The sequence below is a fragment of the Littorina saxatilis genome, linkage group LG2, assembly GCF_037325665.1.
Source record: "Littorina saxatilis isolate snail1 linkage group LG2, US_GU_Lsax_2.0, whole genome shotgun sequence".
NCBI classification, from domain to species: Eukaryota; Metazoa; Mollusca; class Gastropoda; order Littorinimorpha; family Littorinidae; genus Littorina; species Littorina saxatilis.
Window position 1 is genome coordinate 66994153 of NC_090246.1, and position 14351 is coordinate 67008503.

Consider the following 14351-nt stretch of genomic DNA (forward strand, 5'->3'; position numbering starts at 1 on the left):
ATTGCGTTCAGTTTCATTCTGTGAGTTCGACAGCTACTTGACTAAATATTGTATTTTCGCCTTACGCGACTTGTTCTTTCTTTCTGTCTTTTCTTTCTTTCTTTCTTTCTCTCTTTCCGTCTTTCTGTCTTTCTTTCTGTTCCTTCTTGAACGAGCCAGCCTTACCAGAAATAAATAAAGAAGCAGTGCGTGTTTACAGACAATGCACTTTTATCCTTCGAACAATGAGCTTTTAAACTGGCTTAGGCTTATGATTAACAGCAACATGTTTAAAGCCTATCGTTCAGTGCCGATGCGGAGACTTCCGGCCAACACCCCTGGAATTTGCTCCCGTAAACCCACTCTCAGTTCCCCCTCACCCCTGCGTTAACTGTACCCAGAAAACATGTACTAGCCAGTCTTGCTTTCAGTCTAACAATACCCCGAAAACATGTACTAGCCAGCCTTGCTTTCAGTCTAACAATACCCCGAAAACATGTACTAGCCAGCCTTGCTTTCAGTCTAACAATACCCAAAAAAACATGTACTAGCCAGCCTTGCTTTCAGTCTAACAATGCCCAGAAAACATGTACTAGCCAGCCTTGCTTTCAGTCTAACAAGTCGGCTGTCCACAATGAGTTGTCAGCATCGCCCATAATTGACCAGCTTTTCCTCACATCTCGTTCAGCTTGCCTCCAAAGCAAGTTCGCTTGAGTAACTCTGGAGTAAAACTAGCCAGGACAGGACACGGCCGCGTGTTTGAACCATTCACTCACCTGAATGAAAGCGGGTGAAAAGGAATAGACGGTGTAGATTCTGCGTGACGTGAAGCGTCCCCCCGATGTGAGGTCAACTTCCGCTGTGGAAGGTGTACGTTGTACTTCCTCATGTCTGAAAACCAAAAATCAGGACACGGCCGTGCGTTTGAACTATTCACTCACCTGGATGAAAGCGGATGAAAATGAGCATGTGTAGGCTATGCAGTACCGTTGAAGCTACTATGTGAGGCGCTTCTCCGAACAGAGGACACCTTCCAATTAAACATAAAAATAAAAACATCACACAGGCAAAATCACCGATAGGCAATGAATACACAGATTCAAGAGGTGTAAGCTCTACAGGGGCACCTGTAGTGTAAGGTGCCCCTATTACGAGAGGACACATACCAATAAAGGTCACAATTTTGTTGTCCATATACTTAAAATGAAACTGAAATTGTGCGTTCTGCTCTGCTGTAGTACCTGTATTGTGTGCCTTTTTGATATGAGTAGGAGTACGCCTCCTGACAAAGCACACCATTTTTCAACCGTTGGTCTAAAGACTCCAGCAAATGTCGCCTGTGATATTGACATTTTGTGGCCGATTCCAATGGTGCATTTCATCTCTTTGGTACTGACGTTCACCTCAAAATCTGAGGGAATGTTGCCTTTTTCTGCGTCGCTGTATTTTGATCTTTCGGCATGCTTTTCAATATTTGGTTCACTGCTCTTCTGCTTTCACGCTTGCGATTTGGTTTACTTACCCTTTTGTGGAGTGTTGTGCTGAAGAAGCCTCAATATATACGAACATTTGCTGTTATTGTCTTGGGTTTTATTGTTTGGGTGTTCTGGAGGCGGAATATGACTGTGTATACTATGGTTCTCAGATTGGCCTTGACGCAAAGCAAATACAAATTCTTTGCTGAAGTCATATTTGATTAAATTGTCCCTTCCCGAGTTTAGATTATCATGTAGCCACCCGTGTAAGTGTTGACTGTTGTTGTTGTCGGCGATCGTGTCACATGTTAGTGTGCCGTAAATATATCTTTATCGTGTTCTAATAAGTTAAAACAAATTTACCCCCCGCGGGTTAGGGGGAAGAATTTACCCGATGCTCCCCATCATGTCGTAAGAGGCGACTAACGGATTCTGTTTCTCTTTTTACCCTTGTTAAGTGTTTCTTGTATAGAATATTGTCAATTTTTGTAAAGATTTTAGTCAAGCAGTATGTAAGAAGTGTTAAGTCCTTTGTACTGGAAACTTGCATTCTCCCAGTAAGGTAATACATTGTACTACGTTGCAAGCCCCTGGAGCAATTTTTTGATTAGTGCTTTAGTGAACAAGAAACAATTGACAAGTGACTCTATCCCATCTCCCCCCTTTCCCCGTCGCGATATAACCTTCGTGGTAGGGCGGGGATGTAGCTCAGTCGGTAGCGCGCTGGATTTGTATCCAGTTGGCCGCTGTCAGCGTGTCCCCACGTTCGGCGAGCGATTTATTTCTCAGAGTCAACTTTGTGTGCAGACTCTCCTCGGTGTCCGAACACCCCCGTGTGTACACGCAAGCACAAGACCAAGTGCGCACGAAAAAGATCCTGTTATCCATGTCAGAGTTCGGTGGGTTATAGAAACACGAAAATACCCAGCATGCTTCCTCCGAAAGCGGCGTACGGCTGCCTAAATGGCGGGGTAAAAACGGTCATACACGTAAAAGCCGTGGGAGTTTCAGCCCATGAACGAACAACAAACCTGCGTGGTTAAAAACGACGTTAAACACCAAATAAAGAAAGAAAGTAAAACAAAATTGTTCTTCTTGTTAGAATTTTCTAGAACATGTATGATCGCAACGACTTGCTACATTGAAATGTTTCTCAACCGCAATGTCATCACAAATTCCCAACCTTGTATTCGGTATTTTGTATATCTCTCTGAAAAGGACACAGAGCACACAACTATAAGACCAAGACACAGACAAACTTCAAATAATTATGTGAGATATGACTGAGAGACCACAGTGTACTTTGTACCGCCATGATATGCTCTCAATGTGAGCATCGTATATATTAAAGGAAAAAGGGATAAACATTAAGGGCGAGGAATAGGGACAAGAGGAATATTTAAAGGGTTTGCTTTCTGGACCAGAAAATTCTATCGGATCGCCCCAGTGGGAGATATGGGACGCTCCTCAATACTTCTCCTTTTTTACCTCTTTCGCGCTCTAACACAAATACAAGGGGTTAGTCCCTCGGAGTATAGTCCCCGAAATGATCCTACCTTCAAACTCCATTGGCTTAAAGTGGCAATTCCCGTTCTCTGCTTTGGTGACAAGGATAACTTGCGGCTTGCTCTTTATTATTTTTTTTTGTTTGTTTTTGTTTACTGCATATTCCTTGAACTGGTGCTAGTTTCTATTTTTATCTTCCTGATATTGATTTTGTTGTATACAAATCTATGGATATTCAGAATACAAGAAGAATGACATGTTTTTCCTTGTCCTTACCCTTGTCGATTTCTCTGGCTGGCTGTCTGGTTGTCTGGCTGTCGTAATGTTAAAAGAGTACTGGTAGAAAACAACTCTCAACATTTGGAACTGTAGAAGTGTATTGGTTATGTCAAGACAAACCTATGTGGTCTTTTATCAAACAGGCTTTAATTCTGAAAAGCTGAATTTAAAAATCGTTCAGTAATGTTCCTTTGAAGCTTACCATCACACCGAACGAGCATGTGCAACGAAATTAAATCTGTACGAATCTTTGTTGTGGTGTATTGTAAATGTGGTACTTGGTTACATTCGCATTGCTATGTATAATAAACCGCTCGCGCTGGACCCGAGTACTCTTCAGACATTCACACACACACACATACCCACACACACACACACACACACACACACACACACACACACACACACACACACACACACACACACTCTCTCTCCCTCACTCCTCTCTCTCCCTCTCTCTCTCTCTCACACACACACACACACACACACACACACACACACACACACACACACACACACACACACACACACACACTACCACATCTCCATTCTAAAACACGTCACGTTCCAAATCAAAAGACGACATTCTATTTTCTTACGTCACTATTCTTGGTTTACGGTACCATTCGGCGGCTTTGCTACGAGTATGGCATAGTCTTGGTTTGCCGAGACCTTGCACCGTTCTATCAGACTGCATGGCTGGCTGTTGCACCGCGAATTCCTCCCACCGCCAAGTCGTTTTTTTGTGGTTTATTTCGCATTTAGGTCCCAGGTAACATTATGAAGTTTTAATACGATCAATCGGACCTATTATCAAGTTAGTGTATCAACTTTTGAACGAACTGCGCCCAGTAGTTTCCCAGCAATAAGCTGTTAAGTCGAGACACACACACAGACACACAATTAAAGTCTGCTGGACCCTTGTACTAGCGTACTCGGGGATAATACGTACGTACCATCGCTGGTACTGCGGCTGAAAGGGAACATACGGTATTCGGAAATAACTGTGGTTGGTGTTATTTTGACCTTTCCAAGGGTTGCATTTCTTCAAAATGAGGCAAGCCAGCTATATAAAACTCATTGAGAATTACCAGGGGTGACACGCTCTTGGTGCTACTGTGACCAATGAGCTCAGCTCTGCGTGCATTGGAAAGAAAAAGACCGTCTAAACAGTGTCCGCTTGGTATCATGCCCCTTTCTTTTGAAAACACACAGACCGTAGTTTACTAATTACTGCTTTTTATAGTTATCTTGCCTTTCCTTCACACAACTCTGACACAGCCCATATATACCCCAGAATGATATCCGGAATTATCCGGAATTGTGTTATTATTTCAACGAATTTCAAACTTGAACAACACAATCTTGCATTTTAGACAACAAAAAAACATCGAACGCAGAAGAAGAAGAAGAAGAAGAAGAAGACAAAAAAACATATCCAGCTTTAAGGACAGACGCTGGATACTATTTCTCCTGGAAAATAAAACATGACTCGCCTGATCAGAGCAATGATGTGTCGCACGTACCCTCTCGCTTTAAAGAGGGTGCAACGCGGCGTTCCTGCGAGGTGGTCCCTCGCTCTTTATTGACGGTGTTTATGGCTTCCGTTGTCCGCCCCTGGGGGTGGGGCGCTCAGTGAGGGGTCGCCCCTTAACGGGCAATTTTCTCCAACCCCTCGCGAAGGGAAAGAAGGAAAATAAAGAAAATACAAAAAGAATAAACCTGAAGAAAACGTGTGGCAATGGCCGCTGAAGTTTTGCCGCGACACCCACTTTCTAACGACCTTTTCAAAGGGCAGTTTTGCCTTACTTTAGGGTCCTCGTATTGTCGAGTGTTTTCCGTATATTTTGAGTTTTGAGCCCTTTAGTGTTAATGTTGAGAATAAAAGCTGATCATGAGCCGAGAGAGACAGTCGAGAATGCAGGAGCTCGTCAGAACAGTTCTGTTTTCGTCCAGATTTGTCTTAGGTATTTGTATATGTTTTCTTCTCTGAAATATCTACCGTGACAAATTATGTTACAGTTGTGAGGCTTTCTTCCCAGAGGTCAACAACTTTGGCAAATGAATTGTGACAATGCTGTTTTTATTTACTGCCAAACATACCAAACTCCTGAGACCAGGGTTCATATTGTGTTCGTTGGCGTCAGTCAGTTCTACCGCTTTTTAAGTACAAGTCAAGCTACTGAAAGATATTTAGGGTTGTTCAATACCAATTCATTGTGTAATATACACGCACATATGTATGTCTTAGCAGCCGTGATGGTGTCAGCTATAGCCACGGTACTCTCTCTCTCTCTCTCTCTCTCTCTCTCTCTCTCTCTCTCTCTCTCTCTCTCTCTCTCTCTCTCTCTCTCTCTCTCTCTCTCTCTCTCTCTTTCTCTGTCTGTCTCTCTCTCGGTCTGTCTGTCTGTCTGTCTGTCTGTCTCTGTCTGTCTCTCTCTCTTTCTCTCTCTCTCTCTCTCTCTCTCTCTCTCTCTCTCTCTCTCTCTCATTCTCTTTCTCTTTTTGGTTGCTTTATTATTATTAATTTTATGTCTTATTGGTTGCTTGACATGTTAATTATGGTAAATATGTCATTTGTACTATAGTTAAACTTATTTTTTATTTCTTCTTGTTTGTTACCCCTCAATGGGCGAGGGCCGGATGAAAAAAAGCATGTATGCATTGCTTATTCTGTCACCCTCGTAAAATAAATTTCAATTCAATTCAATTCAATTCAAATTCAATTCTCTCTGAATTGGATCATTGCTGTGCCTCTTTCTTCATGAATACGTAGACCCGTCTATGTTTGTCTACTTCTTTAGCATGAAAGCAGGCTAGTTGACTCTATCAAGCCTAATGGACAAGTAACTGAGTAGAAAACACCTGCCCCTTGACTATATTTGCCAGGGGAATTAACAGTGAAGAGTAAACGTCATCAACCAGGAAATACGGTAGTCAAACTTCCGCGGGTTGTTCGTTTGTCTGAAAACGGAAAGGGTTGTAAGTACACTTTATTCAGCGTGTTAGGCCAGAACTTAGTTCGACCTTCGTCTCACAATTGAAACAGGCGGTCTCGGCCATAACATTTATACAGTCTCAGTATGCTTTCCAGATCACAACAAGGTGTGCTAGCAAGGTTAATGTGAGAAGGTGTGTTCAGATTTGATTTTAAGAAATGACTTTAGTGATTGATAGTAGGTCGATCTAGGTGGGTTTTTTCCACGAAAGTACTGGGTTATATGTGAAGTTTGAAGAACACTCTTATTAACCTGCCCTTTAAAAGCTGAGGTGTCACAGCGCTCATGAAGTCAAATATTACTGCCCTCCTGTAAGCACCGTATTCAACATTAAAAACAGAAGCTATGCTCCACATTAGTAATTGGCAGGAAGAACACACAAACAGACACACGCACTAGCACAGAGAGACACACACACACACACACACACACACACGCACGCACGCACACACACACACACACACACACACACACACACACACACACACCGTTTATTCGTATTCGTATTCGTATTCCACACACACACACACACATACACACACACACACATACACACGCACACACACATACATACACACGCACACACACATACACACACACACACACACACACACACACACACACAGCCTTCATCTTTATGCAAGCAAGAACCACTCAAATCCAAAATCAAATAATTATCCTCCGTCATGACCAGACTTGCGGAGACTGATGCATTTAGACACACAGACAAACTTGGGTGTCATGCTATCCGGCTGATAAATTGGGGTGCTTCGACACTGGCATCTGTGATCTGAGGACCGAGCTAATCACCTTGTGTTGGTGACCAAAACTCTCCCCCCGACAATGAGATGTCTCCTCCCACCCAAAGTCAACTGAGCGAGAAGCGGAGACCACGAAAGATACGACAGATATGGGCGAGCCTGGGTCTGCCAGTGGCAATGCGGAGGCTTGTTTGTTGTAGAAGGGGGATACTTTGGGATTATGAGAGATTTTTGGACACTGGCAATGTTCTATCAAGGAGTGGGAATTAGCTGGTGTCATTTTTTGACTGAAGAAAATAGCTACTCCTGCCTGTTTTCTATCTGTTCGTTTCTCCTTCGAGTTTCTGCTGGATCCAGTTAAGACTGACTTTTGTATATTCGCCATTGTGCTTACAACTAGCTACACGCACTTCGATGAGCCAATGGATAACCCACTACATTCGCATATAGTTGAGTACACTTACAAAATCGTTAAGGCCTGATATTCATTCCGATAAGTCTAATTTGCGAAGCTTCGGCGTTGGATTACCGGTGAAAAGACTTCGCAAAGTCGTTGCTAAGTCAACTTCGGGCTCAATCAAGGACAACCTTTACATGTATGTCACGATAAGGTAACTGTATGTACGATTGCTTTTGTTTGCTTTTCACAAAAGAATAGCTATATATATGATTTGCGTATTTACGAACCGTTATTCTGTTGATAAATATAAATTGTCAACAAAATTGTTATTCAGACGAATGGCAGTTAAGGAATAAGAAATAAGATCTGAATTGTCGACTAAACCCATTTTTAGTACAGTCAAACCTTCCCTGGCGACCACCTCTCGATAACGTTCACCTGCCCATTACGACCACCGTACAAATTCCCCAACACGTTTCTTGTTTCTAAATAATTCACCTTTCCATAGCGACCACCTGTCTATAACCACCAATGTTGGTCGGTCCCGTTATACACAGGTGCGACAGTAACTTCCTATCATTGATTTTATCTACTCGATACTTTCTTTGTCTTTTGTCCCAATCGAAAGAGACCACACAGCATCGGCCAAAACGATCCCTACTATCTCATTCACATTCCCAAAAATCACACACACCCCAATGACGTTTTTATTTTTTTATTTATTTCCGAGCTGTGCTATCTGTTTAATGTTTGTTCCCTTTTAAATCGGTGGATAATGAACTTCTGTAAAGTCGTCGTTTGCAAGGATGTGTATATGCTTCGGCAAGTAGATCAAAAGGACGTTGTTTATTGACCCGAGCTGCGCAGACATCCGAGTTTTACCTACTGTAGGTATACACCTTGTGTGACCAGGTTGTGAATTTGGGGGATGGGGGTGGGTGGGGTTCGGTTGAGGAGGGGGGGGTGGGGGGTGGTGGTGGGGGGGGGGGGGGGGGGTGGGGGTGGATGATTGTGAAAGGAAAAGACAGAGGAAGAGACGGAAAGTAAGATGATTCGATACGGATTGCTGGTGTTTCTTTCTTTATTTCCTCGTGTTCTTTGTTGGTTTGGTTTTTATGTTTATAGGTTCGTTGTGTACACTACATTGGGGTGTGCACGTTAAAGATCCCACGATTGACAAAAGGGTCTTTTCTGGCAAAATTGTATAGGCATAGATAAAAATGTCCACCAAAATACCCGTGTGACTTGGAATAATAGGCCGTGAAAAGTAGGATATGCGCCTAAATGGCTGCGATCTGCTGGCCGATGTGAATGCGTGATGTATTGTGTAAAACAAATTCTATCCCCCACGGCATAAATAAATCCCTGCGCTTTGAATATGTGCGCGATATAAATTGCATAAAAAAAGTTAAAAAAAAAGAAATCCCTGCGCTTAGAACTGTACCCACGGAATACGCGCGATATAAGCCTCATATTGATTGATTGATTCATTGATTGATTTTGTTTTAACTTCTTCTCCTTTTTTTTTCTTTTTCTTTGCTTTTTTTTTTGCTTGATTTCTTTCTTTTTCTTTCTTTCTTTCTTTCTTTCTTTCATTCTTTCTTTTTCTTCTTCCGTTCTTCCTTTCTAAATTGCTGGGAAATTCGACCAGTTTAATGACATTAAAAGAAGAAAAGATGTTGAAGCTACATGTATAAGCTAAAAACCGGCCCCATAAAACTTAAACAAAAACAACAACATAAAATTCACACGACTTTCAGAAAAAGGGACGGCTTTTGGGTAAGACGAGCCACCGCACACCTGAAGACACTCTATGCAATATCTGAAGCGCTTGCCCAAGCCTGATGAGAATTACACAGCCTGTGCAATCTGGAATATGCACAGACCGGTGAGGATGAAACAGCAGCACTCCCCCATGACTAGATCAGATAGATGGAATGTGAAATCCACTTGCAAATGGATATCGGCTGGCCCAGAAGAGAACGTACGCCATCTCTTTCAGTGAGCTGAAAGTAAGGTTACTTAAGGGCTGTTTACATGGCTACTTTTCAACCGATTTCAAACCAACTTTTGTCCATGTTTTGCCAGAACAAAGTCGGTTGAAAAATCATCGCCAAGTGAACCACACAAACCCTCAACAAGCTTGTAAGCCAGAAGTTTACAGTGCATTGCCTATTTTTATCCGACATGTTCGAATTCCGTCCATGCCTGTGAGAGGCAGAACAACGGAAGCCTTTGGTGAGTTTTACTGATAGCACGAATACAGTCAGCTAAAATACAGGCATCGGGGTAAGTCATTTCAAAAATCGGGCAGTCTTCTCGTTCGCTCCTTCTAGACGTCCACTCCTGTGGCACGCACGAATGGCGCCGTCTTCTTTTGGGCCGCCAGGTCACCAAACAGTTACTAAATGTTTTAACATAGAGGGGGAATCGAGACGAGGGTCGTGGTGTGTGTGTGTGTGTGTGTGTGTGTGTGTGTGTGTGTGTGTGTGTGTGTGTGTGTGTGTGTGTGTGTGTGTGTGTGTGTGTGTGTGTGTGTGTGTGTGTGTGTGTGTCTGTTTGTCTGTGTGTCTGTGTGTGTTTGTGTGTGTGTAGAGCGATTCAGAGAGTTCCTGGTTATAATATCCCCAGACGTTTTTTTCATTGTTTTGATAAATGTCTTTGATGACGTCATATCCGGCATTTTGTAAAAGTTGAGGCGGCACTGTCACACTCTCATTTTTCAATAAAATTGATTGAAATTTTGGCAAAGCAATCTTCGACGAAGGCCGGACTTTGGGAATGCATTTCAGCTTGGAAGCTTAAAAATTAATTAATGACTTTGGTCATTAAAAATCTGAAAATTGTAATTAAAATTATTTTTTTTATAAAACGATCCAACATTACGTTTATCTTATTCTTCATCATTTTCTGATTCCAAAAACATATAAATATGTTATATTCGGATTAAAAACAAGTTCTGAAAATTAAAAATATAAAAATTATGATTAAAATTAAATTTCCGAAATCGATTTAAAAACAATTTCATCTTATTCCTTGTCCGTTCCTGATTCCAAAAACATATAGATATGATATGTTTGGATTAAAAACACGTTCAGAAAGTTAAAAAGAATAGAGATATAGAAAAGCGTGCTATCCTTCTCAGCGCAACCGCTACCGCGCTTTTCTGGATTGTTAATTTCACTGCCTTTGCCACGAGCGGTGGACAGACGATGCTACGAGTGTACGGTCTTGCGGAAAAAAATGCAATGCGTTCAGTTTCATTCTGTGAGTTCGACTGAGCTTGACTAAATGTTGTATTTTCGCCTTACGCGACTTTTTTTTTTTTCCTGCATCGGGAATCGGGCAGTAAGTTGAACTGTAATGGCCAGCGCTGAGCGACTTTTAGCTGGAAACAGTTCGTTGAAATCGTTTGAAAATCGGCTATGTGAACAACACTTTATAGCTCGGTGCATGCATCTCTTTGCCCCCTGCTGCCGGAGCTATGACGAATCTATTATCAGTCTATTCATGCCCTGATTGCTTCTAACCGTGCCGTGAGGCGTTCGTTTGTTAGATACCCCCCTTGGGTCTCCTCGTCTTATGATCCTCACGCTTGGAGTCATCCCTCTTCAGTAAGAAAGCATCTGTTGGTGCTGTGTGATGTGGTTCATTCAATGCTGGACGGATTTTCTCATCATCTCTCGCATGAGTGTGTGGCTGAATAATGGGTTGCTACGGGGCCGAGAAGCACGCAGAAGCAAGCTGTACGCGTTTTGATTGGTTACATCACGATCAAGTTCACCTGTTTTCTATTCCTCTCTCTTGATACAAGTCTCTTTGTGGTTTGCTTACAAACAATAAACGAACAGGGTTTTTTGTCATCATATTTGTTCTTCTTCGTCTTGTTCTTCGTGTACCTCTTATTCGTCTTCTTCTTCAATGTCCTGGATCGATGCATTGTACGTGCATCATACACTAAAGTATGAAACAAACTGATAGGTTGTTATTTATTATATTTTAGCCGACGAAACCCGTATGCTCAGAAAAAGATGTCGATTAAAGGTGAAGAAAGAAAAATGCTGGTTTCTTGCTCAACCCGAGAGCAATATTAAGTAGTCCAATAAACTCCTGCGTTCTAGATTATCCTTAGGTGCAAATTAAGATCAGCATACTGCACCTCTATATGATTAAATCCGATCAACGTAGGTCTGTTTTGATGAAGTTGACACTTCTTCGTTTCGGAGAAAAGATGATAGTGTATTGCCATCAGTCGGACAAAAGGTGAAGTACAATAACAGAATGTATATAGCAACTATTTCTCTGACTGCTATTCAGAGATCGTGAGTACGTGCTTGTGTACACGATTGTGCTTTATATTACCCTTCCTTTGCATTCAAAGAGATCGCTGGTACATTTTTTTGTTTGCGATCGCAAAGTTCACATGCCAGATCATTTGCCAATGATACAGTCGACAACCAACTCCTCCCTCTTACTCTGTTTCTCTTCTTCCGCCTACAAAACACCCACATGCAAGACGCTCACACAGTGCTGGTAGTGCTAGTTCTAGCACGTACTGCTCGTATGGTGACGGCAATGCTCATCACGCCCTGATTTCGCCCAGAATCTGTAACGAATTAACCGAATCATCAAGTGTGAGCGACTGAGCGGCAGCGAAGGGGGGTGTCAGAGACAGGAATGAAACGGTAAATAGCAAAGCGGCACGATGCACAGGTAGTAGATTCCGACAAGGAGGGCAACAGGTAGCAGGTATGAAGACGCTCTGACCCTAAGCGTTATTGAACAGTGGAACCCCTTTTTTAAGATCTCAAAAAGACTGAGAAAATAAGGTCTTAAGACGCTGGGGGTCTTAAATAAGTTAAAAATGGAGGCAAAATTACAGACATTGTGAACAAAACATTTGTAAAACTAGGGTCTTCAACGAGGCTAGTTATTAAAACAGGGAGTGTTAAGAAGGGGTTTCACTGTACCTGCCCGTCGTTCGTCCCTACGTGTGCAAGACAGTAGGAAGCGGAGTTGTAAACTGCACGCTGCGCGGCGTAAACTGACGCTCTAATGGCCGCCATGATGGATACCACCGGTAGTGCATTGTGCCTTACCCCCCTTGTGTGAGGCGAATTTACACAGAGGCATGGTGTCATCCGTCTTCTTGGTGACGCTGCCGCGCAGTAGCACGTAGGTGAGGACTTTTTTTTTTGTTAAAGGGAGAGGAATTTGTCGCCGTCTTGGTTTTTCTTCCTTCCTCGGAAATTGATTATTTCACTTTTGTTGAGCCAACGTTATGTATGTGCATGCAGCCACGTGGTTCGAACCCGCTCTGTTTGGTAATGTTTTGATTCAGTCTCCTGTTGTCATCGTTTGTCCATCTGTTGTTTTCTTCGTTTGTACAGATCTTCTGAACCGTGAATGGAATCACTATATATGTGTAGGCCTGCTTGTATTTTAGTGTACATGTAAATAAACCTGCTTCGATGTCCAAGGTATACGATTTGACTCAGTGCATGTCGCTTTGGCAAACAGGCTACTCCGCTCATTTTTGTAATGTTGGTAGGCTATATCGCCTTCATATTTGAGGGTCATGTACTGACAATTATTCGTAAACACTATTACAGAGCACCTGGTGTAGACTACACTGACCGATTTCTTAGCATAAGGTGTGTAACATTTCCCTCCCCGTAAAGTTCAAACAACTCTAAACCAACAACGGCTCCCAGTTCGCTGTGTGTGTGTGTGTGTGTGTGTGAGTGTGTGTGTGTGTGTGTGTGTGCGTGTGTGTGTGCGTGTGTGTGTGTGTGTGTGTATGTGTGCGCGTGTGTGTGTGTGAGTGTGTGTATGTGTGAGTTTGTGTGTGCGAGTGTGTGTATGTGTGTGTGTGGTGTGTGTGTGTGTGTGCGTTGTATGTGTGTGTATGTGTGTGGTGTGTGTGTGTGTGTGCGTGTGTGTGTGTGTGTGTGTGTGTGTGTGTGTGTGTACCCCCGTTTCCACAGGTTTGGTTGCCTAAATCACCATAAGGCAACCATCCACACGTGGATGGCAACCTAAACTCTGGATGGCAACCTAATTGTGTGGATGGTCGCTTCATTTAACACCGTTAAATTGACTTTTTTGACGGAAAGAATGTCATAACAATGTTCAAAATGACATTCTTTCCGTCCTCTATAGGCGACGAAATAGGTCAAATTTTGTAGTGCAAAATTCTTCGATGCCGGAGCGAGTACTGCACCCAGTGCTGTTGTAGTGCAAGTGCACTAGAAAGGCACTGCACCCAGTGCCGCCTCTTAGGTAACCATCCACACTTTAGGTACGTGTGTTCCTGACTGTGTATTCCTAAAGCTGGCTACCTACCTGTTTGCTCGCATTGGCACCAATGGTCATTTTCAGTCCCTGACTAATTTGATTATGAGCAGACAGCACTCTCAAGATAATCAGAACTCCGTTTTTTTGTCTAGACCTTGGAATAACAACGTAGTAGACAGGAGCCACGAAAGGTTAAACCTGATAATAGTAGGACGAAGTCGACTTCGCGAAGTCCGCTGCACGAAGCTGTGGCACTGAATTGTCGGTAAATAGACTTCGCGAAGTCCGCTGCACGAAGCTGTAGCACTGAATTGTCGGTAAATAGACTTCGCGAAGTCCGCTGCACGAAGCTGTGGCCCTGAATTGTCGGTAAATAGACTTTGGGAAGTCCGCTGCACGAAGCTGTGGCCCTGAATTGTCGGTAAATAGACTTTGGGAAGTCCGCTGCACGAAGCTGTGGCCCTGAATTGTCGGTAAATAGACTTCGCGAAGTCCGCTGCACGAAGCTTTGCCACAGAATTTTCGGTAAATAGACTTCGCGAAGTCCGCTGCACGAAGCTGTAGCACTGAATTGTCGGTAAATAGACTTCGCGAAGTCCGCTGCACTAAGCTGTGGCACTGAATTGTCGGTAAATAGACTTCGCGAAGTCCGCTG

The 14351-nt window shown here is 42.9% G+C and overlaps 1 protein-coding gene across 1 annotated transcript in view; it reads left to right on the top strand.

Moving 5' to 3' along the window:
• The window catches only part of LOC138959574 (protein Wnt-10a-like), a 66034-nt gene that overhangs the window by 25020 nt on the left and 26663 nt on the right, over positions 1–14351 (top strand). The gene's annotated exons all lie outside the window — the stretch shown is intronic.